Below are 27,089 nucleotides of genomic sequence, written 5' to 3'. Positions count from 1 at the left end.
TTTTGATATCCATGGAAATGGAATTTGGCATTAACCTGAAAACTTTGAACCTATACTTCATCCTCAATCTCATTGCTTACATTTAAATTCAACCTTCACTTCCCTTAAATCTTTACTAGAGTGCCTAAAAGTATCAAATGAGCTTTATGGACTGTATGTTTGCTTCTTGTTCACCTTGCCAAAAGGTGGCAGACCCAGAAAAGGAGAGAAGAACCAGGAATCCTGGTTGATGTCCAGCAGATAAATTCTTTAGTAATTAAGAAAAGGAAGGCTGTTTTCATTTCAAGCATATATAGAAAAGACACCCTATTTTATTTTTTTATTTGTTTATTTATTTATTTATTGTTTTCTTCTACAGTTTTATTGAAATATAATTGACACACATAAAAATATCCCTATTTGTTAGTTGCTAGTAGGATCAATATCCATATAAGTAATGTGTCATGTTTTTGTGAGGTGCCATTCTTTATCCAAAGAAGTTCAGGCTGAGGAAACTCAAACTCAGAATAGCTATAATTACACAGTTTCCTAAGGAAAAGTTGGAATTTGAATCTGGCTAAATCTGAACCCAGAATCCTTGGTTATTCCACTATTATGTAAGTTGATCATTGCCTGTAGAACAGATAGTATAATGAAAACAAAATTCCTTCTAACCTGCTAGTTTTTGACTCATCTAATAATTAAATTGATATAAGACAGATTAACAGGAGAAAAACAAACAAAAGTTTAATGATATGTATACCTACTATGTATACATGGGAGAGACCCAGGAAAACTGAGTAACTCCCCAAAATGGCCAAAGCCATGACCTTAAATATCATGTTCAGCAAAAGACCAAAGTAGATGTTGGGGATGGGAGTTAGTTATGGGAGGTTACCCTGCAAAGTAAAATAAACAAGGATAAAGTTGTTATGACTTAAAATAATTAAGATAGTGGGTCTGGCTCAAAAAAAGAGCTACTACCAGAAATTACTTTTTTTCTCTGAAAGACCTATCTGTACAGCAGGGCAAACATCTATCTAATTACTGACTATCTCTTCTTATTGTCCTATTAATTACCCTCCTCCCCTTTGAAATCCCAGACCTCAACCGCATTCTTTAGCTCAGGATGGCATATAAGTCTCAACCGACCCAACATGTCCTTGAGTCTCATATTTACATGGGGCTCTCATATGTACATAGTTAACTTTGTTTTTCTTCTGTTAATATGCCTTATGTCAGTTTACCAGCCGAAAAACGTGGAAGGTAAAGGAAAATATTTTTCTCTCCAACAGTCTACATGGGGCATAAGGGACATGGTGGGGATATGTGTGTGTGTACGCATATGTGTGTGTGTACGCATATGTGTGTGTGTGTGTGTGTGTGTGTGTATGACTATGGGGAAAGGGCTGAGGGCAAAGGAGGTTAGGAAATGCATAGTGTGTTGAATGAGGAGGGAAAACATTTTTTTAAAGTGAGAAATGTATTCATTTTGCTGAGAAATTGAGAAATTAGTATTTCAAAATGGTATTTTCCATGTTAAAAATATCTGTTACTATCATTACTGTTATTGTTTCTGATCTCATAATTGTTGTTACTGTTTTGATGATGGTGGCTTTGGCTAAAACTCTCACATGGGGAGCCTAAATATAACCTGAAGGGTGCATGGTATCAGATGACTGGGAATAATGACTACGGCTTAGTGGCTTCAATCTCTGATCTCTTATCACATACATCTCCGCCACAGGTGTCCTCTGCCATGGCTGGTCAGCTGTCCCTTTACTGGGTACTCAGGATGAATTCTTGTGTATTCCAAGCTGGAAAGAGGAAAAGATTCTGATGCGTGGATTTGTATATACATTTTTCATTCCATTGTCATGTCATAGATGAACCCTAATCAGCTTTGTGAACAGTAGAGATAAGCTCAGATAATGGCTTAGGAAATTTCTATGGACAGCGCTTCAACTTTTGGCTCTCCCATTCTTTTTCTCCCGTTTCCTCTTTCCTGTCCTCTTCTCCAGGACACCCTTTGTTCCTCCCTGACCTTCTTTAAAATGGATTATTCCAGGCTTCCTTTGCAGGAAGATCTTATGACTAGCTATAAGGAGGAATTCAGATAAACAGGTCTGACCACTTATCTATTATTGAGGTTCTAAATACCACATACTCTTCTGGTGGCTGTTTTCCTGGCTGCCTCCCAGAGAATGCCCTTAATGAAAAGAGTGCCACTGGAGGAGTTTAAGAATTAGGTAGTAACCGTGCTGCATCTAGTAACTTACATGAAATACCTGGGTACTGGGATCCCTGGGTGGCGCAGCAGTTTGGCGCCTGCCTTTGGGCCAGGGCGCGATCCTGGAGACCCGGGATCGAATCCCACGTCGGGCTCCCGGTGCATGGAGCCTGCTTCTCCCTTTGCCTATGTCTCTGCCTCTCTCTCTCTCTGTGTGACTATCATAAAAAAAATAAATAAATAAATAAGTAAAAAAAAAAAGAAATACCTGGGTACTAAGGGAATCTCAGTTCCAATTCCTTGGTATTAAACATAAGTAGAATTAGAGCATACTTTGCATTCCAAAATCTGAGTTCAAACACTGGGAGATTTGTGGTTGAAAACATGTATTTGAGCCTTTGAAGGTAAGTCAACAAGAATTTTCTTCAGTCTCAATTACTGAAAAGAGGTTTCCTTAACCCCCTTCTACTGTCTTCTAAAAATGCAGATGACCATTATTGCGGCATAATGCTTATCCGCAGAGTAGTAGCTGTAATGGCCCTGACCCCCCCAACATACTTGTTGAGGCAATCAGAGTATGAAGCTACAACACCTGGCAACTAAGGGTTTGGCAATGGGGCCAGGCAGAGCTGGATTGGAATCCAGCCTCTACCATGGGCTAATCGTATGATCAGAGCTAATGGTTTCATCCTTTTCTGTTCCAATTCCCTTATTTGTCAAAGGACAATGACAGCAATATCACATAGGGTACTGAGAAAGAGATGGATCCTCTTACTGTTTCAATGACAGCTCCCAGCATTACAATATTCTTCTTTTCAAATTAGTGTTTAAAGTCATTTTACTTTTTTTACCAGCATGTATTTGAATGCCTGCAGATTTTTTTTTCCATTGTCAGAACATAATATTATTACATTTCTGAAGCTATTTGTACATTTCCGTCATTAAAAGCTTAAAATTTGGATTTCTTTCACTTACTCATACCATATATATTTATTTGGCACCTACCATGTAAAGGCGTGACGAGGCACCATTAAGTCAGTAAAAGAAATAAGGCATTCGTGTACAGATACTGATCCATCAAGGGACACCTGGGTGGCTCAGTGGTTGAGCGTCTGCCTTTGGCTCAGGTCATGATCCTGGGGTCCCGGAATTGAGTCCTGCATCAAGCTCCCTGCACGGAGCCTGCTTCTCCCTCTGCTTATGTCTTTTGTCTTTGCCTCTTTCTCTGTATCTCTCATGAACAAATAAATAAAATCTTAAAAAGAAAGATAATGATCCTTCAAGATCTGGCCCACTTGTCACATCTTCTGAGTTGGTCACAACATCTTGCAGTAGTCATATTGTAGTATCTAATCATGCCTTTACTGTACTTCTCTTTGTTTTTCTTTCTCCTATATAAAATATGCTTCTGGAGGCCAAGAATGCTGCTTTAATTACCTTTGTAAAGTCAGCATTTAGAGAGTATACAACCTAAATGAAGCATGATCATTTTTCATTGAATGAATGAATGGTGATCCAATGTATTTTTTTAAAAGATTTTATTTATTTATTCATGAGAGACACACACAGAGAGAGAGATAGAGAGAGAGAGGGAGGCAGAGACACAGGCAGAGGGAGAAGCAGGCTCCATGCAGGGAGCCCAACGCGGAACTCGATCCTGGGGCCCCAGGATCACACCCTGGGCTGGGGTGGTGCTAAACCGCTGAGCCACCCGTGCTGCCCATATTTCTAACATGATTAGAATGTGATAGGTCCTATTGGAGTGGTACAGACAGAAGGGTGGAGAATCCAAGAATTAAGACTTTGGGAAGTCAGAAGAGACTGAGGCTAGGAAGCTAAGATAAGAGAAGCAATTTCCTTCAAGTCAAGAATCCACTGTTTGAACAAAGTCAGAGTTCCTCAAGTCTGTGGTCTTCCTCTGTAACTGACTTGGGTGTTTACTTCCTCCACCTTACTTTTCCTAAGCTTTGGTAACAAAATTATGTATATCACAGTGGGTCAAGCAGTAGAGACATTCTGTTGCCATTTCTTTAAAAAAGTTAAATCTTGGGGCACCTGGATGGTACAGTGGTTGAGCATTCAACTCTTGGTTTGGGCTCAGGTTGTGATTTCGGGATCGTGGCATTGAGCCTAGAGTCGGGCTCTGCACTCAGCAAGGAGTCTGTTTAGGACTCTCTTCCCCTGTCCCTCTGCCCCTCCCTGCAGCATGCACATGCACACACTCACTTGCTCGCTCCCTCTCTCCCTCCCTGTCTTTCTTTCTTTCAAACAAATAAATCTTTAAAAAAATAATAAAAAATTGGGGCACCTGGGTGGCTCAGTCAGTTAGGTGTCTGCCTTGGTCTCAGGTCATGATCCCAGGGTCCTGGGATGGAGCCCTGCATCAGGCTCCCTGCTCAGTGGGGGGCCTGATTCTCCCTCTCCCTCTGCTGCTCCCTCTGCTTGTGCTCTCTCATTTTCTCTCAAATTAATAAATAAATAAAATCTTAAAAAAAAAACGAAATAAAAAGATAAATCATTCAATTCCAGAGCATACGAGATAACCATAGAAAATAGATTCTTGTGTATATTTGACATTGAAAGAGTTACTTTTTTTGAAGTCGCTCTTAGTTCAGAAAGGTCTCCGGGTCAGCAGTCTCTCAGCCATGGTCGCTGTAACTACACAATTTGGAAATGCTCTTCTTTTATTCCTCCACTGATAAGCAAATGTCCAACTAGCTCTCACTTACAGAAACCAGCTCTCCACTCCTAGCCTCAGAAACTCTTCTGAAAGTAATGTTTTCATTTTTATTTCCAGTTACCCACAGAATTTCCGTTCAGTTAACTAGGTCTAGAGTACCTGCTTTGTGGTTACAGTTCATTTATGTGTATTTCTGTATTTCTATATCGAATGTAGTGGAACTTTAGAGGGAAAGAGTAATACATTTTAACTTGAAAGTTTACTGTGTCCTTCCATCCAGTACAGTGAGTAAAAGAGATATAAAGGTGTATTTTCCTTTGACAGGAACATAGTGGAGGGCTAAAATAAGGAGAGTAATAAAGAATAATGAATAATAAAACTATCTGATATGGGATCAGGAAGGCCTCCTGGCCAGGGCCAGGGCTGTGCTGCTGTCTGAGTGCCCCTCAGGGCTTCCTGGTGCCTCCTCACCAACCAGCCTCACCTTTGTGCTTGTTCGGAAACAGCACTGGAGAAGTTTTCTCAGTGCCTGGTTGGTTTGGCGCCACTGACCATTTTCTCTCCCAAAGTCCAGTCCATCTGGTGCTCAAATGTATGCTGCCAATTGTGAAAATGAAAATAAGGAAAATATTTATTAGTCTGTTCATAAATACCCCAAGTTCTGGTTTACTCTATTTTTAACAACTCTAAGAAAACGTGATTTATTGGTGAAGAGTTGTTCTAAGGAATTTGGAACGTAGGCTTTGGATCAGACTCAACATTATCTGTTCTTTTGACTGACATCTCCTTTTCAGAAGGTATATACTTGATTTTATCAAGAATCATTGAAAATTGCCCAGTTGAAGACAGAGGAAAAGAGCAGTCTTAACTGCATTTGAATCAGAAGAGCAGGTCTTAAGAATCAAATACTTGAGAAGCAAACACTACCCCCTGTTCCCTCAAAAGTCACTGAAAAAAAGTTAAGAGCATTAACAGTGGAAAGAGAGAGAAACATAATCCATCTGGAATGAAACAAGGAAATGATCAGGACCCATAGAATGGTTTTGGGCGACTAGGGAATGTCTTTGTGGAGGCTCGTGTACACAGAATGTAGAAAGTGGAAGTAGAGTTGATGATGAAGGGAAGTTTGCTGCCGACAATTTGTATGATCTTGACCTCACCTTCCACAGATAAGAACTTTCTGGGCAGAATAGAGGGTTTATAATAGAGGGGAGACAGTGATTACCAGATCACAACACAGCCAGTCACGGAAGGCCTGTGATTTAAAGAGCTTTGCTGGGGCACCTGGGTGGCTCAGTTGGTTAAGTGGCCGACTCTTGGTTTTGGCTCCGGTCGTGATCTCAGGGTTATGAGATGGAGCCCTGCATCAGGTTGAGCACTCAGCAGGGTATCTGCTTGAGATGCTCTCTCTGCCCCTCCCCCACTCTAAAAATAAATCAATAAATCTTTAAAAAAAAATAAAATAAAGGGCTTTGCTTTATGCCACCCAGGCAGTGAATCCCACAAACTGTTGAGTGAGGGTGGCACACTTTTAGGGCAAAGCAAGTAACATTTTTGTGGAAAGGGCATTTGATGTCACAAACCAGAGATGAGGGTGCCAGCCACTTCTTCTAATTCTTCCCTTCTGCATGCTGGTTTTCAATAGCTAGCCCACCCCTCTTAAATTGGAGTTATAATTCAAAAGAAGCCAATGGGAGATGTATACCTTTAGGCTGATGTATTAGCCAGGATGGTCATGATTATGCTGCATAACAAGTAAACCCTGTAGGGGCTTTTTGTGCCATGACACAAAAATAACTCACTTCTCGCACATGCAGAATGTATTGTTTGGGCATCTCTCTGGAGAAGCTGCCCTTACAATGACTTAGTGATTCAGGCTACTTCTAGCATGTAATGATGCTGTCTTCACACACAGATTCCAAGTCTCCATGGCACCAAAGGAAAGAGCCCTAATGGTCTGCACCGGCTCTTAAATATGTTGGCCCATATGTCACTGCCCTTTATTCTAGCATCTTGGTTTTACTGGGAAGTTTGATTTATCCAGATTTTGGCTGTGGAATCTGACTTAGAAAGGAAAGTCCCTCCTCACTTTCATATATCAGCTTCCCCAAATGTAATGAATGGTTTTATCAGCACATAGCACATCCCATATATAGTGATTTTATACTTATCAGTACAATAGCATTCATCACATTTATATCTTAGAAATATATATTAACACATATTTACACCTATATGTAGTGGCATTTTTAACTTACTTTTTTAAATAAAGATTTTATTTATTTATTAATGAGAGGCACAGAGAGAAGCAGAGACATAGGAAGAGAGAGAAGCAGGCTTCTCGCAGGGAGCCCCATGCAGGACTCGATCCCAGGACCCCAGGATCATGCCCTGAGCCAAAGGCAGATGCTCCATCACTGAACCACCCAGGCGTCCCTTCTGACTTACTTTTGATGAACTTCACAGTATTATGACAGAGTTTCAATCACACTGGTTTACTCCTCATTCAGTAGATCTCAGGGTATCAGGGTGTACCTTTGGAAATTGATGTAGTCCCTCTGTGATGTGTGAAAACTCCAAATTATTCAAATTTCATTCTTTTTTTAAGGTTTTAAGTAATCTCTACACCCAATATAGAGATTTCAAACCCTGAAATCAAGAGTCACATATTCTACTGACTACACCAGTCGGGTCCCCCAATCAGATTTTTTTTCTATCACATGTGTTCTAACTCGATCATCCTATGTATGTGAAATGTTTGAAATTCCCAAGTATGCATCTACATTCATGGATGTGTGGGTCAGTGAAGCCTGGAAAGTTAGATGAATTGGAATTAAAGGCACACTGGGCATAGACCTGCATTAGTGAAGCCTCAGGCCATAGTGAATGTGTAGGATAAAAGGCTGAAGTTGTAGAGGAAGCAGGTTTTAACCATTATACATGCTTTATAAATAAATGAAGATAAATGAAAAGTTTAGAAATTATACTGAAGCAACAGACTCAGTTAAGAAATTCCTCTTTAGAGCTATTGATTTATTCTAATCCAAAAAGAAAAAATGGTGGGCAAATAGCCATGTTCAGTAGCAAGAACCTGTTAGCTTTTGGAAGCAATGACGGAGTATGCATTTACCAGGCCAATTTCTTGCCTAAATCTTAAGGAAAAGGGAAACCATTTCTTGGCAATTAAGAAATCTGATACAATGTATATGGAATAAATACTCCTAACAAGCCGCAGACACGCTTTACTCTGATGACTGTGAACATGGAGAATGTTAGTTAAAGGTTCCACGTTTCTTTAGCACTGTTTTCTCAAATACTGTTTATAGTGGTGAAAAAGTGGAAAAGACTGCAGGGAAAATATATTATTGGCATCAGCTAAAATTGTGACACTCTTGCTCTTTGCACGTATTGTCGCGTTTTATACTCCCAACAATGCTGTGGGACAGGCAATATTACTAACTCCTCAACAGAATGCAATACTGAGGCACAGTGTAGTTAGCTATTGTTCAAGGTGACACAGCAAGTCAGTGTGGCAGTACCAGGATTTAAATCCTGTGATCTGGCTGTGGGGGTTCTTGCTCTTTACCTCCAGATCACACCATCTCTCTGTTGAATGGCAAAACCGAAAGACTTGTATCTAAAATGTTGAGAAAATGGGGAAGGACGAAAACGGGGGGACCAATTTGGCCTAGTGTCCAGAACTATGACATTTGATCCAAGAATGGCTGAAATGCCCACCTCCTAATTAGATTGGCCTTCAATAATTCCTGGCAGAAAAGGAATTTGGCACCAAAGAAGCAGTGACATAAATAGTGATAAATATCTACACAACGTAAATGTTGAGAAGATTTTATTTTTTCCAGAGCAACACTTCCAAATGGAAGGATTGTGGTGTCATAACAAAATTACAAGTTGTATTTAGAAGATTTATATTAGTGTATATGTGAGTATGTGTTTAATGAAATGCTAGAGCTTGTGAATAAAGATTATGATAAGATTGAAAGAATCAGTACCAAAAAAAATTGTCCTCAGAAATTTCAAATCTTCACTATGTTTAAGAGAAGTCAGAATGTGATCAGAAACAATAGTCATCCAAATTTGGGCGTGATGAAAAACATTGGGGAAAAAAATAAGCAGAAAGAGCAGTCTAATATTTAACAGATGATGTTACTCAAGGGACCAGATGAAGGAGCTAGCTGGAAATGTTTCCCAGAGGACTGATATTTTTATTGTGTCTTAAAAGGGAGGGAAGTGCATTTCCAAAGGTTTGGAATATTACATAGTAGGACATCTTGTGGTGGCGGGGGGGCGGGTGCTCGGTGATCAAAAAGACTAAATTCAAGGGGTTCCAATTTTACTTGCAAAATTGACTTGAAGTTGACATTAATCATAGAGAATGCAGAAAAAGAGAAAAAAGAAGATCATTCATAACACACAGCTTTTGATCCATGCTTAATTGGGTGCCACCAACCTCTGCATTAGCTTTCGTTTTAATTAGTGTTGTGGAAGAGCAAGAGAACAGTGCTATATTAAGAGGAGCTCCGAAAAAAAAAATCAAAATAAGATTCTGCTGGAAAACCTGCTAAGGAGTGTCTGGGAGTAGGTGGACAGCAACGGGGAGTCAGAAACCAGAGTGTAACTGTGTGGTGGCAGGAGACACCTGGGATGTGGGGATCAGCAGAACCTAGAGAAAACTGCCACCTGATTAGATGCAAATTTTCAGTATTGAGGAATCCAAAAAAGACCAGTGTGATTCAGTCCAGCACATCGATGCAGAACTCATATTGCAAGTGTCTAAATTGTCCTTCTGCTTCTCACGCATCAAGCTTACGTCTTTGCCATTATTCATCCTTCCTGCAGGTGTTTTCTTGGATTAATTCAATCAGATGGTTGTTTATCATCGACCTACACCATGAGCTCGACATCAGGCAGTATATATAGAGTGCACAATACCTGCCCTGCCAAGGATACATCTGTTTAGTGGGAAGAGTACCAACTTTGGGGTCCCATATAAGTGAGTTATTTATTTGCTGGGACACTCTTAGCTGTGGAGTGTAGGTAGGTGAATCATCTGTTTTCCTGAGGCTTTTTCTTAACCGCAGAAATGAGAACGACAATACTGTTGTGGTGAGGATTACATGAGATGATACATCCTATCAAACAGCAGGTGGGCAATGCATGTCAAAACCCTTCTTATTAAGGAGAGCATCATCACTGAGAAATGAGGGCAGTACACTTTAGGGCAGCCTGAAACAGAGTCCGTTCTAAGGTGCCATGATTTAGACCAGCATTTTGTAGAAATAGATTCTACGCAATCCTAAATCCCCAGACTTGTTGGTAGCTGTTTGGGGAATGGAGAGAAAGTTTCTAATTTGGGAATATTTTTGGTTAAACAAAGTTAAATGAATTTCTACACTGCAGGACCCACCGATCAGATCTTTTAATATGCTAAAAGGTATTGCAAGTCACATTTAGAGATTTGGGAGCAGGTCCATAAGGAATGAAACATGGAATGTTTCCCAAACCTATTTGACCACAGAATTATTGTTCTGAGGACTCTTCTTTTGTGAGACACACTAGGAAATGGTAGGATGTACCTCAGAAGCTTACTGGAGTTCAGGGCCACCTGGGTGGCTCAGTTGGTTAAGCATCTGCTTTTAGCTCCTGTTACAATCTCAGGGTCCTGGCATTGAGCTCCCCCTTACAGGTCCCCCCTGGGGGGGACCCCATCGTGTCATCAGGCTCCCTGCTCAGTGGGGAGTCTGATTCTCCCTCTGTCCCTCCCCCCCTTTGCTCTTGTTTTCACTCTTTCTCTCAAAATAAATAAATAAGATCTTAAAAAAGAAGAAGAAGAAGCTTGCTGGAGCCTAGAGCATTGAGAGAGCAGAGATCTCACATGAAGATCGAAATTCAAATGGTGTCCCTTGGAATGACGGAGGTCTTTTGGAGACAGGAGAGACTTGTCCAGGGCACAGTAGGTGTTCAGCAAGGATATTGATGGATGATAATGTGAAGGAATAGAATGAAGCCTTGGAGGCATTGTGATGGAGGATGGGGGACAGGCAACCTTGAGACAAGAATAGGGCCCCTTGTGAATCAGTGGGTAGGCCAGTGGAAGTGAGGTGGCGGTGTCATTGGCAGGAGGGCGATGTCAGTGGAGTCAGGTTGAGGAAGGCCAGGTTGCATTGGACCCGGAAAGTCAGCAGAAGGCTTGGATGGGCAGGTGCAGAGCAACCCTGTAGCCTTGAGTTCAGAAATGGAATAAAATCAAAGTTGCAAGGTTAGGTGCTCATGCTAGGTAGAGGGACTAGGAAAAGAGCCTGGGTCCCAGCCTGGCAGTGGTTCCAAGTGTCCAGAACGCAGTGCTGGCTTCGGGAATGGAGCTCAGCCAGCATTGAAGGCACCACCTCAGAGATTTGAAAGAAAAATGAGAATGACTTGGTGTCTGACCAGAGAGGGACTTAAGTGCAGAGGGCTGTGGCTGGGGTAGCGGGAAAGGAGAGGACACCCGGTGAGGACCCCATGTTCTCATTCAGCTTCCACCTGTGCCCAGACCTCGAGCCAGTCACTACGCTCTCTGCATCATCTGTACAGAAGTCACTGAAAGACAAGTGGACTGCCACGGAGGCACAGTGGTCATCGTCATGAGAGGAGTGGGTGGAAAGGGACCCACCAGTGTTAACTCCTGGAATCAGCTCATAAGGATGGGATGTGGAGGGGGAAAAAATCTGCTCTGAGCTCAGTGGGTTTTTCAACCAAATTCTCTAGGGTCTTCCTTTTAAAATGCTCTCAAGCTTGAGCACCAGTGTCCTTTTTTTATTTAAAGATTTTATGTATTTATTCATGAGAGACACACAAAGAGAGGCAGAGACATAGGCAGAGGGAGAAGCAGGCTCCCCGCAGTGAGCCTAGTGCAGGACTCCATCCCAGGACCTGGGATCACACCCTGAGCCAAAGGCAGAGGCTCAGCCGCTGAGCCACCCAGGCGTCCCTAGTCCCAGTGCCCTCTTGCATTCCTCTCTCAGCATCTTTGTCTTCTCGGGCCTGTCCTTCCCTCTTCCTTCCGGGCCCCTGATCCGGGGTGCATGCTGCCGCCGTTGGGCAGCTGTGGAGGTGGATAGGGCCCGATGGGTAATGTGGGGGTAGCGTGGGTAATGTGCATGGAACTTTGAACTGAGGTGGTGCTTTTGACGGCGTGGGGACAAGTGTTACTTCCTGCAGTGAGTTGTGTCATGTTTGCACCAAAGGAGTATTTTGGGGTACTGGAAAGTGCAAGGACTTTCCGCCACGAGCACCTCCTGAGGTCAGCTGAGGCAGTCGCCAAGCTTGCTCAGACAGCAGGGTGCTGAAGGGCGAGGAGCAGGTGTGTGTGGGGGTACGGGGGTAGGGCTTGTTCCTGAGACACAAACAGGCTGTATGTGTTATCAGTACCGCTGACTCGGTCCATCTTTTGGGTTCTTTGTCTTCCTTCTGTCCCTCCTGGCCCCCCTCCCTTACTTTAACCTCTTTCTGTCCTTTTTGTTTTTAAACACTGAACTCAACAAGAACATTCTTCTATAGGAATGTGTGTTGAGTATTAAGAGGACAAGGACCGTAACACCTGGGTGGCTCAGCGGTTGAGCATTTGCCTTTGGCTCAGGGTGTGATCCCGGGGTCCCAGGATCGAGTGCCGCATCGTGCTCCCTACATGGAGCCTGCTTCTCCCTCTGCCCAAGTCTCTGCCTCTCTCTGTGTGTCTCTCATGAATAAAAAAAATCTTTAAATAATAAGTAAATAAATAAAAGTGCGAGGACCATTGCTCTCCAAGCCCAGTGAGCTCTTGCCCCATGTCCCTGTTCTTTCTCCAGTTACTGCACACAGCATCTGTTTTACTGCCTAGGTAAGAACCACAAAGTTTAGGTCTCCCATAAGTTTTAAGAGCAAGTGTCATTTTTGTACTCTATTTGGTTTCCGTTTTATTGATTTTTTTTCAAAGAACCAGTTTACATTTTAAAAAAAGATTTTATTTATTTATTCCTGAGAGATAGAGACAGAGACAGAGACAGAGGGAGAAACAGGCTCCTCACAGGGAGCCCGATGTGGGTGGGACTCGATCCTGGAACTCTGGGATCACACCCTGAGCGGAAGGCAGATGCTCAACCGCTAAGCCACCCAGGTGTCCCAGTTTACATTTTTCTTCTCCAGATTATGGTTTGCTGTTTCCTGGCTTTTAGCTTTTTTCAGAATTACCTGCCTTTTCCTGGTCTTTAAAGTTGTCTTGGTTGTCTTTTGTAATTTCTTAAAATGAGTATTAAGTTCATCTATTCACAGTATTTCTTAATAATGAAGGTATTTAGGGGCATTCATTTCCTGACACCAGATTGGGCTGTGTCTTGCTGTTTTGTATGAAATATTTCCCGTTTCATTGCTTTAAAGAAAATTCAAAATGTCTATTTTGATTTTTTCCTTTGATTTAAGGGTTTTCCAGGAATATTTCATTTTCAAATAGTTGAAATTCTTCTTTATTTATAATTTTATTAGGTGTGATCAAAGAATGCAGTCTGTAAAATTCCTCCTTTTTAATTAATTTAAGGACTTGTTTACATTTTTTGAAGAGTCAAATACAGAATGTTTGTAAGTAGTCTATAAATATTCTTTAAAAAATACCTATTTTATGTTTATCATATATATATATGATACATGTACACACATATATATCAGGTTTCTTCTTTGTTTCATTTATTTTGTCTTGATCCCTATTTTTCTAGTGTTGTTTCGATTTTGGGGGGTTTGGTTTTTTTTTTAAGATTTTATTTATTTATTTATTTATTTATTAGAGAGAAAGTGAGAGAGAGAGTGAGCAAGTGGTGACAAGCAGAGAGAGAGGGACAAGCAGACTCCCTGCTGAGCAGGGAGCCCAATTGGGGGGCGGGAGGAGCTCCAACCCAGGACTCTGGGATCCTGACCTGAGCTGAAGGCAGATGCTTAACAGCAAAGCCACCCAGGTGCCCCTGTGTTGCTTAGTTTCAAAGTATCATATAAAGTCTCTCACTATCAACATATTTTTGTCCTCTTCTTGCATTCCTAAGAATTTTTTCTTTACAGTTTTTTAGTTGCCTTATTTGTTGCAAACAAATTTATGATGACAATTCCTTTTTCATAAATTGTCTCTACCAAATGATCTCTGTATTCTGTGTATTAATAAACTTTTCTTATTATTAATACTGTCACTTTTGCTCTATGTTTGTTTGCATTTGTCTGATATGTCTTAACCCATATTTTCAAATTTTCATTATTAACAATGAGTATGTTGATTAGAAATTACATATAAATTGGTTTTGCTTTTTTAGCTCAATTTCTTAGTCTTTTTCTTTTAATGGAGGAATTCAGTCCATTGGTATTTAGTATAATACTCAGTGAACTGTATATTTCTTCATCTTAATTTGACAGCAGATATGTCTCTTCTTTGTGAAATCCAGTTCACGCTCAGTAAATTCTAAACAGTTACTCAAGTTTCAGTCTTGACAAGCAGTATTTGAAATGACAGTAGTGCTCCAAGTAGAAACGAGTATCAGACAACAATATGGAGGTCAGAGAGGAGTGGGGTCTAAGCCTGGTCAGATATGTGTTGGCATTACCCGCTCCACTAGTCGGGGCTCTCCAGAAAAACAGAACCAATAGGTTGGAAAGAGAACAAGAGCAAGAGTGAGAGAGAGAGATTTAGTTTACTTCAGTTTAAAGGATTGGTTCACACAGTTCACACAGTTCACACAGTTGTGGGGGAACTGAAGTCTGGAGGGCCTGGCCATCAGGATGGAAATTCGGGAAAGAGTTGATATTGCAGCCTTGAGACCGAGATCTGCAGGCTGGAAACTCAGGCACGATTTCTATGTTATGATCTTGAGGCGGAGTCTTTTGGAGGAACTCTGTTGTTGCTCTTGAGGCCTTCAACTGATTGGATGAGGCCCACCCACACACTAGGGTCACAGTGTGTTGACTCAGAGCCTGCTGATGTAAATGTTAATCACATCTTAAAAATACCTTCACAGCAGCATTCAGACAGGTGTTCAACCAAACGGCAGGGTACTGCCGCCTAGCCAAGCTAACACATAAAATTAACCGGCACCATGGCAAAAGCTGACCAAATGTAGCTGGATAATTTTTAAAGCAAACAATGACTACAAACAAAAATAGAGCCCGTGTTTGAGCTTTAGGGAATTACCACAACTGGTCTTCATTGTTTTGTTCAGAAATCAAAGTGCCCTTATTCTTTTGGTGATGCATCCAATCTGTGCTTGACTTGTGAAGTGTATACTTGATTTTTTTTTTTTTAATGTTTGTCAGTTTTTCTTTAGACCAGAACTTTAGGTTGCAGATCCTTCTTGAGAGGCTGCTGTTTCATTAGCCTTATCTGCATGCTCGTGGTCTGTTTGTCTTGGGGTCGACAAGCTATGGTCCATTAATCCTCCTCTGGGCAGTCCTCCACGCAGCCTGAAGCTAAATAAACGCACGGCTGTACCACCGCTGCTGTGCCAATGGGCCACCCTGTCTAGACCCTTCTAGCCTCCAGCCACATCTGTGGATGTGATGTATCTGGGAGGATCTGCAGAAGGTCTGTGTTTACCCTTCTCGGTCCAACATGCACTTTCAGGTTAACCTACTTAAAAAAAAAATCCTTTTAGTGTGGTTTAGATTAGTTAGGATTTTAGTATCCCCAATTATGAGCAATTTTATGAAACCAGGATAACAGTGCATAGTGGTTAAGCACATGTGTTTGGGATTCCAATCTTGGGTCAGCCTGCTTGGATTAAAATTGACACCCCCACACTTAGTAGGCGTGTAAACGTAATCAAATTATCTAAACTCCTGAGGCTCCCTTTCTTCATTTATAAAATAAGGATGATAACCGTTCTTGTATCATTTTTTGTCATGAGATTTAAATGAGGTAAGAATTGCTCATTTTAATGATAAAAGTACTGCTTTTTCTACCCAGAGAAGCATCCCTTTTCTGCATGACAAAGTCTAACTCTTGTATTTTAAACAACAAAAACTCAGGCCATAACCCAACCTCTTCCCCCCGTATTCTTATATTTTCATGGCCTTTTTCAGGAAGCAGTTTCTATGTCTATTATAAAAGGTTTCTTGAGGGATGCCTGGGTGGCTGAGTGGTTGAGCATCTGCCTTTGGCTCAGGGCATGATCCTGGGATCCGGGATCAAATTCCACATCGGGCTCCCTGCATGGAGCCTGCTTCTCCCTCTGCCTGTGTCTCTGCTTCTCTCTCTGTGTCTCTCATGAATAAATAAATAAATCTTTAAAAAAAGAAAAAGGTTTTTTGAAACAGATTCAGAGAAGGAATCTTAATTTGCTATCCAAATCAATGGTGGATACCTCTGATGTGGCTAAATTTAGAAACAAAATAGCCTCCCTGCCTGCATTAGGGAGCTCTGACTTGGTTAGTGTGCTGCTGGGTTGCTGCCAGACAAATCATGATGCTATTCTAGTCCAACTGGACATGTTCCTTGTTTAGGGACAGTAGGAAAAACTCATTACCAGATTGGTCACCTCTAAGCACGCCTTGGCATTTCTGCCCAGCCTGTGTTGTCCTCATTGCTGAGAGTAATGGGTTTTAAACTTTCTCCACTCTTAAGTACTTCAAGATTCCCCATCATCGTGGTGATGTTGTTGCTGGTTACCAATTCTTCTGGCAGGGCTGACCTCTCTGCCTGCCTCCGGACTGGTGGGGTAAGCGGGTTGCCTTCACATCTGAGTTATTTCTGTCACCGTCTTCATTTGCCTCACTCTTGGATTGTAACTCTTCTCACTCAATGTATTTTCTAAGCTTGAATTCGGTAAGTAAAAGCTGAGATATTGCAATTTCCTAAATAACCCAAAGGGAAGCTTTGGCATAATTGATAACCGCCTGACTGCTGAATCAACTTTCTCATGCTCCTCTCTCTGATGGAACTTGGAGGAATAACCGTGATTGAAGAGTGCCTCCACCCATCTTTGGATTGCACTGAACGAAACAGCCTAGATCTGGTTATATCTCATATTTGTTTGTTTCCTGCTGTGGGTACCGCACAGGCATGGGCTTCATCTGGATGTATTTTCATCTGGCAGTAATTGAATCTCTGACGATAGTCTTGCCTCCGAGGAGTGTTCCAACTCAGGCTGTTATATTAAACCAGGGTAGCTCTTGGTTCCCTTGGAAGGTAACGTCCCATCTGTTGACCGGGAACTATGGTAATGCACAACTCTCAGCATAATCAGAGGAGGGGATCCAGGGCATTTACAATTCTTTCTAGGAAATGAGCCATTCTGAGTGCTTTTTACCCATGAATGCTCTCCGTGCAAACATCTAGGTAGGCTCAGCAAAGTGTGGGAGTTAAAATAGGCTCTTTGACCTTTCAGAGACGCCACTGGTTTTCTTGCACTTTGAAGCAGGCTGTGTGGTAAGTTAAAGCAGGCTGCACTTCTTTCCATTGCTGCTGCTTCCAAGACGCTGCAGTTCATGGTAGAAGCTTCTGCTGGAGGCTGCCTTCAGATCCTTCCCAACTCCCTGCAACCCCACTGAAGAACTTTCAGCAGTAGCATTTGAAAGTCCGTCTGATAACATCATTGTAAACTGTCATAGGTATGGACCAAGTCCCATTCAGACCTCTCTGGTACCTGAGGGTCAGCAGTCTTAGACTTGAGATTGCAAGGTGTGTCCGCAGTAAAGTGAAAGGGCGAGAAGAAAGAGTGCTGAGCCCAGTGTCACCAAAAGGAGCTGGGTACAAATTGGGCAGAAATTCGTCCAGAGCTTTATGTGAACATTAGGGATGGGACGCCTGGGTGGCTCAGCGGTTGAGCATCTGCCTTCGTCTCAGGTTGTGATCCTGGGGTCCTGGAATTGAGTCCCACATCGGGCTCCATACTGGGAGCCTGGTTCTCCCTCTGCCTGTGTCTCTGCCTCTCTTTCTGTGTCTCTCATGAATAAATAAATTTTTTTTTTTTTTAATGAACGTTAGGGACTCTATAACATTTGATTTGACTGATTGGGATGTTATTCTTGTAACTTATGTAAGTTAGAACAAATATATGAAAGATGCGAGTTTGTTATGAAAGAGTTAAAAAATTCTCAACACCTTCTCCTACCTCCTCTGCAAACATAGGCCAAGAGAAAATGCAAACACACACACACACAAACACACACACACACACACACATTCCAGCAAAGAACCTGTTTTGCAAGTTTTGCTGCTAAAAAGCAGGAAGGGGGTTGCAGGAAAGTGGAAAAACCTTAGAAGTTTCAGTTGAAAGTTTTTCAAAACCTGCGCTGAAAAGTGTAACTTTATCCTGCAGAGAGAGGCATATGTGCCACTGTAGGTTTTTCTTTAACCGATTAAGTGCATTGTTAGACAGGGAGGGGCAGATTAACGAATGCCTATAATTTTGATCATTGTTTTGTGCAAAACAGCTCAGGCTTTGAAAATGAAGCCATCGTTCTTGGCTAAGTTTCTGCCAACAGCACAAATTATACTGTGCAGAGATCCAAAGCCCCTAAAAAGGTTTCATTAATGAACAGTTTAGAGGGTTGTTTAAGTCTCTGCCTGACAGGTAATGTTGGCATGTAGGCAGGTGGGGTTAGGGTTTCCATGGAGATTTATGATGTCATGCTTGAAAGAGCATGTCAAGACAGCCAATTTAACAAGTAGCTACTCAAAAAGTCCTATAGGCTAGAAGTAGGCTTTATGCAAATGACAGGAGTTTCACTGGGAAAAACTGCAAAAGAAAACAGTGGAGACATGGAGGGGGGTTTACCTGACAGCTCGGAAGGATGACCCCGGAGTCCATTAGAGACGGAAACCTCCAGAAGACAAATTAGATTTTTTTACTTTAACTGCTGCTTCACCTGTGGAGCTCTGGGTACAGGTAAATATGAGGCTTTTTTTTTTCCTTCTGAGTTATTGCCAAAAATTATTTGGAAGCGTCGCATTCTATTTCTCTGCATTGTTCTCTTGGCAGGAAGAACTGAATCAGTTAAGTGCAGCTTTCCCACACTGAATATTCGTGTTTCAGGACTGTGTTTGCAGGATTTTTTTATTGAATGAACTGAGATTTTTGAAGAGATCTGAAAAACAAGTAAAGCATTATGCATTATGTTGATTGTGCCCTGCAAATAATGCTATAAAGTCTCTGGATAAGGGTTAGGAAGATCTGAGACAGTCTATGTATTCGTGGAGGAGTATTCACAGATCTTGGTTTCTTCTTCTTCTTTTTTTTTTTTTTTCTTGTTTAACTCTTAGACCAGACCTGAAATTGGGATTATGCGTATTTCTGTGTTTTCAAATTGTGAAACGCCAGAGATAAAACCTATGCAATATTACGGAACTTCTTGTGAACGTCACAGTCTTTAATTTTGAGGGTGTCTGTGTACTTTTCACACATTTACAAGGCTAGACAAATTTCCTGTTTGAGATATCAGAGTTTCTGGACTTTAGAGAAGCAGGATATGTAAATTCTTCGAAGACAGGTAAAGGTTTCTAGGGTAGGGGGAATGGTTGATAAAAGTGGTTTTGAAAGCATGCTTTCAAAAGGAAGCCTGGCTCTGGTGGTAGGGGACTTTCTGTTTGCATCATCGGTTCCTAGTGAGACAGAATAAACAGTCTTGCCTGAGATGCGGATGTGATAGCGATCACTAAAGGTAGCAGTATTCCTGCAAAGTTGACTTAGAGGGGTTAGCTTGGGGACACCAGGCGGGGATGTAAGTAGTCTGGTCCCCCCAGCTTAAAAAGAAATGAAAAACAGTTTTAAAGGTTAAGGCGCAGAGTTAAGAATAAGTGCAAGATACTTTTGAATTGGGGGAGTTGGGGCTTTTGAAACCCAGACTATTTAGGTGTAAATGGGCAGGCATTAAAAGCATTTTTGAAAATGTCTGAGATCAGAGAATGGAAAGCTCCTGAAAACTTGCAGTCAGATCACGTGGATTAGCTGCAGAGCCGCTCTTGGCTCGTGTGATCTGTGATCGTGTGATTGTGTGACACCATGGTCGCCGTGGAACACTTTGACAAAGAGCTGTGACCCCCAAGTCGGAATGCCTGGGGTTTGAGTCCTGGCTTCACCACTTACTACCTGTATTCACTTCGGGGAAAGTAGATTCTTGTTATTTGGCCTCAGTTTTCTCCTCCATAAGATGGGGGTGACAACAGCGGCGCTGTGAGGCCTGACTTGACAAAATCTGCTGTGTAGTCCTCAGAACTCCCACTCCACATGCTACCTGTTGTTCTTATTCACTGCTAACGTGATACCTGAGTTGTTCATGAAGTGTTTTTATAGCCTTCATCTTATTGCAACAGTCCAGGAAGATTAGCAGAATCTTTTTAGTCCTGCTTCACAAATGAAGAAATCGTGGCTCAGAGAGGTACTGAAATCTGCAACACGAGAAACTGCCCTTTTACACTTTTCTGCTTTTTTTTTTTCCTCACCTAAGGGGTCTAGGAAAAAGTTAATGTGCTACTGAGATAAGGCCCAGATGCAACAATTATTTCTATAAATTAATTAAAATACAAAGTGTGAAGCGTATCAAAGGAGTCGGGATACTCATGTTTTTATATGAGTTATGCTTGTGACACTTTTTCTGGGCAGGCTAGAGAAGTTACATTGATTTACTTTTTTACTGGTACCTGTTGATGGGAGCTCAGATCATTTTGAAGACTTACAGGGTTTTTTTAAAGATTTCGTTTATTCATAAGAAACACAGAGGGGGGAGAGAGAGAGAGGCAGAGACTTAGGCAGGGGAGAAGCAGGCTCCCTATGGGGAGCCTGTTGGGGGACTCATCCCAGGGCCCCCGGATCACACCCTGAGCTGAAGGCAGCAGACGCGCTCAACCGCTCAACCTCAACCGCTGAGCCACCCAGGCGTCCCAGAAGACTTACAGTTTTAACTCTTACCTGCCTCCAATGTTTCTTGGCCCTGCAAGAAGACTCAGATTTGCTGTCACAGGTATATCCTGTGCAGGAAATCCAGTCACCAGGGGGCTGTGGGAATCGCCACAGGGAGTGAGGGGCTGGGCACAATGTCTTTTCTCCTTTTGTGTTCTAGACTTTGGCAGCTCCCTCCTGAGCCTATATCCCAGAGCAAAACAACCCATAATTATGTTCTACATCCATTGTATGTAAGAGACAAATATGTTTTTCATTGTGTTATTTTTAGCAGCAGTGTTTCTAGCCAGGGAAAACACTCTATTAGTTCCACGGTTTTCCTAATGACTTTTCCAATTTTTCCAAATTTTCCGCATCAGACCATTCAGGATTGTTCGGGTCCCACACTCCTGGAAGAGTTTTCTTAGCAGGAATGTTGGGTAGGCTCATCCAGTGGGATTATAAAGGAGTTCTGATCTCTGAGCTGCTGAGGTTGAGCTCATTCTGTGCCAGACAATGAGTAAATTAATTAAATGTGGTCATCAGACTACATTGTGGCCTGCAGTTCCCAGCACTGGTTTGGGGCATCCGGAAAAGCTCTGGTTATCACAAGGGCAGATCTGTGAGTCTGAAAGCAAATATTTATTTCATTCAAAGTTTCAATTCCAAGTCTGAACCACAAAGCAGCAAGTTTAAGGTAGAAAAGAAAAGTCATGAAATCACACTGCTATAGGATGCCAAAATTCCAAATAGGCTCAGAATCACTAATGCCTATTTTTTTTTACATTTTTCTACCTATTTTTGATGGACTTTTGGAAGTCCATTAAAGCTTTTTATTACACTTAATTGTTGTATTGTTCAGAGATTATCTGCTGATTAATAAGCAGTGATTGCATCTAGAAGTGCATTTTACATCTAGTGGGTTTAGGTCTGTTAAGTCACAGGAGCTGAGTGAACAGGGATTCAGAAACCACATGGCCTGGATTTGAGTCCTGCCCGGATTACTTATTAGTAGCTCAGATTTCCCACTGAAGAACAGACATGGGTCTATTCATATTCCAAATAAAATATGGCATCCAAGCTTAAAAAGCCTCTGAGTAAAGGAATTGGTGGTCTTTAAATGTTTTTCTCTTGAAAAAAAATTTTTTTTGGAATTTTCATGGAAATTATTTCTTCAAAAAGAAAGACACGGGGCAGCTTCGGTGGCCCAGCAGTTTAGCGCCGCCTTCAGCCCAGGGTGTGATCTTGGAGACCCGAGATCGAGTCCCACGTCAGGCTCCCTGCACGGAGCCTGCATCTCCCTCTGCATCTCCCTCTGCCTCTCTCTCTCTCTCATGAATAAATAAATAAAATGTTAAAAAAAAAAAAAAAGAAAAAGATACCAAAATCTCCCAATTTAGGAAATGGGAGTAGAACTTCCCCCAGCCCCGATCCATCTTGGAGCTCTCCTCAGGGCAAGGGAAGCTCTATCTAGAAGCTGTTTAAAGCTCAGGCCCTTGCCATTACTATTTGTCAATGTTACGTCATTAGAAATGCTCTCAGGAGCAGCATTTGAAACTGGTTTGGAGCAGTTTTCAAAAACCTATTTTTAAAAAACCTCTCCTGAGAAATGGTGTCATCTCAGATGACATGGCTTATCTTCAGGTGTGTGGCTGCTGAGGGTTGAGCCGGTGGAGTGGGAAGGGTACTTTCTTCTTCTAGCAACCAAGCTTCCCTCTTGGTTTTCTTTTCTCAACTTTTTCTTAGGTAGGTAGAAAAGTAATTCACTAGAAGCTAAAATTCCCCAGAGAACCTGAGTTTGGGATCTGTTTTGTTTTTTCTCCCTGCAGAGTTCAGTGTGCAAGAGAGAAAGAGAGAGAGAGAGAACATGAGTAGTGTGTGTGTGTGTATTTATTTATTGAAGTATAGTTGATACTGGGGATCCCTGGATGGCTCAGTGGTTTAGTGCCTACCTTCAGCCTGGGGTGTGATCCTGGAGGCCCGGGATCGAGTCCCACATCAGGTTCCCTGCATGGAGCCTGCTTCTCCCTCTGCCTGTGTCTCTGCCTCTCTCTCTGTGCCTCTCATGAATAAATAAATAAAATCTTTAAAAAAAGAAGAAGTATGGTTGATACTATATATTGAACACAATGTTACTTTAGTTTCAGGTGCACAGCCTAGGGGTTGGACACCTCTATATGTTATGCTGCGCTCACCACAAGTATAGCTGCCATCTGTCCAGGATCTGTTTTTATTATGAGTTGTGAAGCAGCACGGCTGGATTCTGCTATGAATTTTGGCCATTTCGTATTTCAGAGTGGAATTTCCTCCAAGATCATTCTAATATCGATCACCTTCTGGGAGAAGGATTTTGCTTTTGCTTTTGTTTTTGTTGGGGGTGGAGGGAGTCTGAGGTTACTAAATCTGCCATCTCCTATAAAACCAAAATTAATTCTTCTTGGTTTGTGGTGACAGTTGTGTGGCATCAGGACAACCAGAGGCCATGGTACCTGTGGAATGCAGGGCAGCCTTAGATGGGGGAAGGACCAGGGAGGGAGGGACAAAGAGTGGAGACAGGGATGAACGCTATCCTAATGACACAGAGCTCTGCTGCTTTCGCTTGCAGACAATAAACTTACAGGTAGCAGAAAGAATTTTGAATTACTTATCTGTATGAAAAGAGCAATTGTGAAATATTATACATTTAGAGAATTTCCTCTCTAGAGATCATACAGTAAGGGGTGCAAAGATAATTTTTTGTGAGGATGTGAGTACAGTCAGTCCAAAGTGAAGGTGGGTGGTAGCTTTGTGGCCTTTCCAGCCCTAGGGCTCTGTAATGTGGTCTTACTTCATACCCCTGTGTGCCTTTGCCTGGTACTCCTCTACTCTTGTCTGCCTGGTCATGATTAAGCAATGGAAGTGAAAATACTGTTTCCCACCATTGGCTTCACTAGGATTCATAAATGCACATGCTCATGTTGCCCCCATAAGCCCAACAGTGGGACTGTCCTCAGAGCCATGGATCTAGCCTGCCTGTTTGCCTTGTTCTGTGCTCTCCTCAGATGGTACATGCCAGAGCAAAGCCCTCATGCATGAGACGTTGCTGATCCGTCACATGGCGCTGCAAACTTTCCAGAAAGGGCCTTCTTTGTCTTACTTCTTGCCACTCAAGCAAAGCAGGCTGCTGTACAACATATTTTTGGAAAGGCTAAGAAAACAGATTTTCGGCTGGACCCTGGGTCATTTTCAGTCTTCGATATTAAGAACCTTTGTAAACACCCTTCACAATGACACTTGGAAGTCAGATCATGTTTGCGCAGCCGTTGTTAGTAAGGTACATGTGCCACCACCATCTTTCAGCCTACTGTTCGTTCCAGAGGGACAGTTTGGTTTTTTTTTTTTTTTTTTTTTTTTTTTTGAATCATCTGCTTGAATTTTGCACAAAGATAGGTTGCATGGGCCGCCTTCACTTTTGATTGTAATTTTATTCGAATCCCTTTTCAGGGCAAGTTTTAAGGCTGCAGAAGAAGCAACTCTGGCCAACTGCCTCGTAAAGGACAATTTTCAATTCATTCTGTGTGTATGTCTGTGTATCTCGTGTTTGCGATGAGAAGAGCACAAACTCTGATTTAAAACTCTTCTTTCTTCAGAGCAATGATAGTGACCCCATAATATGTTAACTTGACCCTTTTAAATTGCTGTTTCAGTTGCTTATTTTCTCTCCCCCTTTGATGAACAATGCTGCAGTGACCTTTCTGTATCTATGCACGTGTCAGCAAATATGAAGAACAAATCCCTACCTGTCAAATTACTAATTTACTACTGCTAGTTTGCTAGGATTACTAGCATTGAAAGGTATTGTCTAATTTTCTCTCAAAAAGACTCACCAATTTATTCTGTCACTAAGGATATTTGAGAGTATGTTATGATACATACAGATACTATAACTCATTGCACTCACAATGATATATGAAATAGATCCTATGTGCAAATATGAACCCATTACCAAGTTATGTAAAATAAGCAGGACAGTTTACAGAGCAGTATAGGTAGCATGATCCCTTTTATTTTAAAAAGACTGGATTCAAAAAAAAAAAAAAAAGAAAAGGCTGGATTCTACTTGTGTGGAAAAAGCATATCCATTTTCTGTGTATTTATCTATACATGAAAACTTTCTAAATGATGCCTAATAAATTAGAGAGAGGAGCTAGTGTGTGTGGAGGGGGAGATTTATTTATTTACTTACTTACTTATTTATTTATTTATAGAGCCCATCTGCAAGAGCAGGGGGAGGGGCAGAGGGAGAGAGAAAGAGGAAGAGAAGCAGAGTCAGATGTGTAACTGCTTAACCACTTAATCGCTTAACCCACTGAGCCACCCAGGCACCCTGAGAAACTTCTATTTTTAACTTCTGGACCTCTCTACTATTTATCATAGTAGTATCATATGCATATAATACTTTACAATTTAAAAACTAGTTTACAACAAAAGCGGATACTCTAGCATAGCCTGTGTTCTTCTAGAGGCAGCTGTAAGTTTTCAGGTAGTCTGAAAAAGTGACTTTTTCTATCCCACACACCAGCCCAGAGCACATTTGTTTTTTGATGTAGTTGTCCCTTGAAGAAGGAAGTGACTCTTTTTTTTCTTCTTTTTTATAAGAACAGTCATTTCTGAAGGTGTCATTTTTAGCAGAATCTTCCCTCAATGAATGTATTTCAGTTAGGATCCCACCTTTCTTTTTTTAAAAAAAGATTTTATTTATTTATTAATAAGAGAGAGAGAGAGAGAGGCAGAGACACAGGTAGAGGGAGAAGCAGGCTCCATGCAGGGAGCCTGACGTGGGACTGGATCCTGGGACTCCAGGATCATGCCCTGGGCCAAGGGCAGGCACTAAACCGCTGAGCCACCCAGGTGTCCCGAATCCCACCTTTCTAAATAAATGTTGTTTTCGTTTTGAACACCAGTTATATTTGGACAGGTGTTCAAAATACACTTAAGTTGCCTAAACTTTTCTTTTTAAAAAAAAAATTAATTTATTTAAATAATCTCTATACCCAACATGGGGCTTGAACTCAAAACCCCGAGGTCAAGAATCAAGTCGCATGCTGTTCCAACTGAGCCAGCCAGGCACCTCTGAACTTGTCAACAAAAGCAGTAAATTCATCCTCCTAGGTCAGGCCATCCTCAGGCCCATTGTATAAAACATTCACTTCAAGTTCACATGAGTGTACTTTAAACCTCACCCCTAGCCAAGTTTGCCGGAGATCAGTTTTGGATAAAAGGTACTTCAGCTTTCATGCTAAGTCTGTAACTATAGAACTATAATTCAGTTTCGTAAGTGAAAAATCTACAGAACATGTAGATTTGTAAAGACTTCTTTTACAGCCAGACAAGAATAGAAGACAAGAAGACATACTGTCACAGGATACCTTTTGGAAGAAAAGAAATGACACTTTTTATACTCTCAAATCATTGAGGAAGCTTTAGACATTATTTTAAACTCTAAATCCTTTTTAATTCAGATGCACATAATGCATTTAAGCCACAAGTGTGGTAGATTTATGTGTTCCTTTTGTGCAAATCGGTAGATATCTTTGGTAATTAGATTTTTCTTCATATCTCCCTCTCGAAAGCTGCTTTTGAAACTTCACTTTTTTGTAGGTTTTTTTTTTTTTTTTTTTTTTTTTACTTCATGAGATATCTCCGTTCTGTAGCTAACTGCAAATGTTTGCAAAAGGGAACCAACATAAAACAAATGCCTCTTAATATGGTATTTTGTGAATAAACAAACACCTGACATTAGTTGGTTAACCTAAAAAAAGAGAGAAATAACTATGTTAGGGGAAAAAAAGGGTAGGATCATGGTCGTGATGTGGAAAGCAAGGAAAGCTGTGATTTAAGCAATTTCTTTTTTTTCTTCTACCCAATTTCATATAGGTAATATAATTATTATAGCCTCCAGGTGGTGGCATGTCACTTTTAAAGCTAATTGAACTTTTTTTTATATCATTAGAAAAATGGACCAAACTTCCTATATCATGGAGTAAATACAAGATTTTCTTCTTCCAAATATTTAATACCAGTGGTTTTTTAAGACAGTCATGGTACCTCCAAATCTCAAATGTGGTCAGGTATGCTGTCGACACAAGGCAATAAGCAATTCTCTGGATGCATTCAGACCACCGCAGATAAGAACTAGAATGCCCACAAGTGTGATTACTTACTGTAGGCTGGAAACTTTCACACAAATTATCTCATATCACCCTCCAGAAATCCCTTAGGATAGCATGCCTAGAAATAAGAGTCTCAGAAGAGTCTAGAGACTTGGTTCTTCAGG

The 27,089-nt window shown here is 41.4% G+C and overlaps 1 protein-coding gene across 14 annotated transcripts in view; it reads left to right on the top strand.

Annotated features, from left to right (window-relative positions):
• KIAA1217 (KIAA1217 ortholog) overlaps positions 1–27,089 on the top strand; it is a 433,418-nt gene that overhangs the window by 156,416 nt on the left and 249,913 nt on the right. Inside the window, exon 1 of one of the 14 annotated variants that reach the window (XM_072825355.1) lies at positions 18,626–18,784. The exons of the other annotated variants lie outside the window; for them this stretch is intronic. The gene's annotated coding sequence lies outside the window, so the exon portion shown is untranslated. Of the gene's footprint in view, positions 1–18,625; positions 18,785–27,089 lie in introns of those variants that run through there. 14 annotated transcript variants of the gene reach the window in all.

Source organism: Canis lupus, chromosome 5 (assembly GCF_048164855.1).
Source record: "Canis lupus baileyi chromosome 5, mCanLup2.hap1, whole genome shotgun sequence".
Lineage (NCBI taxonomy): Eukaryota > Metazoa > Chordata > Mammalia > Carnivora > Canidae > Canis > Canis lupus.
The sequence above is the reverse complement of the archived record's forward strand: the minus strand, read 5'-3'. Positions and strand labels throughout refer to the sequence as shown.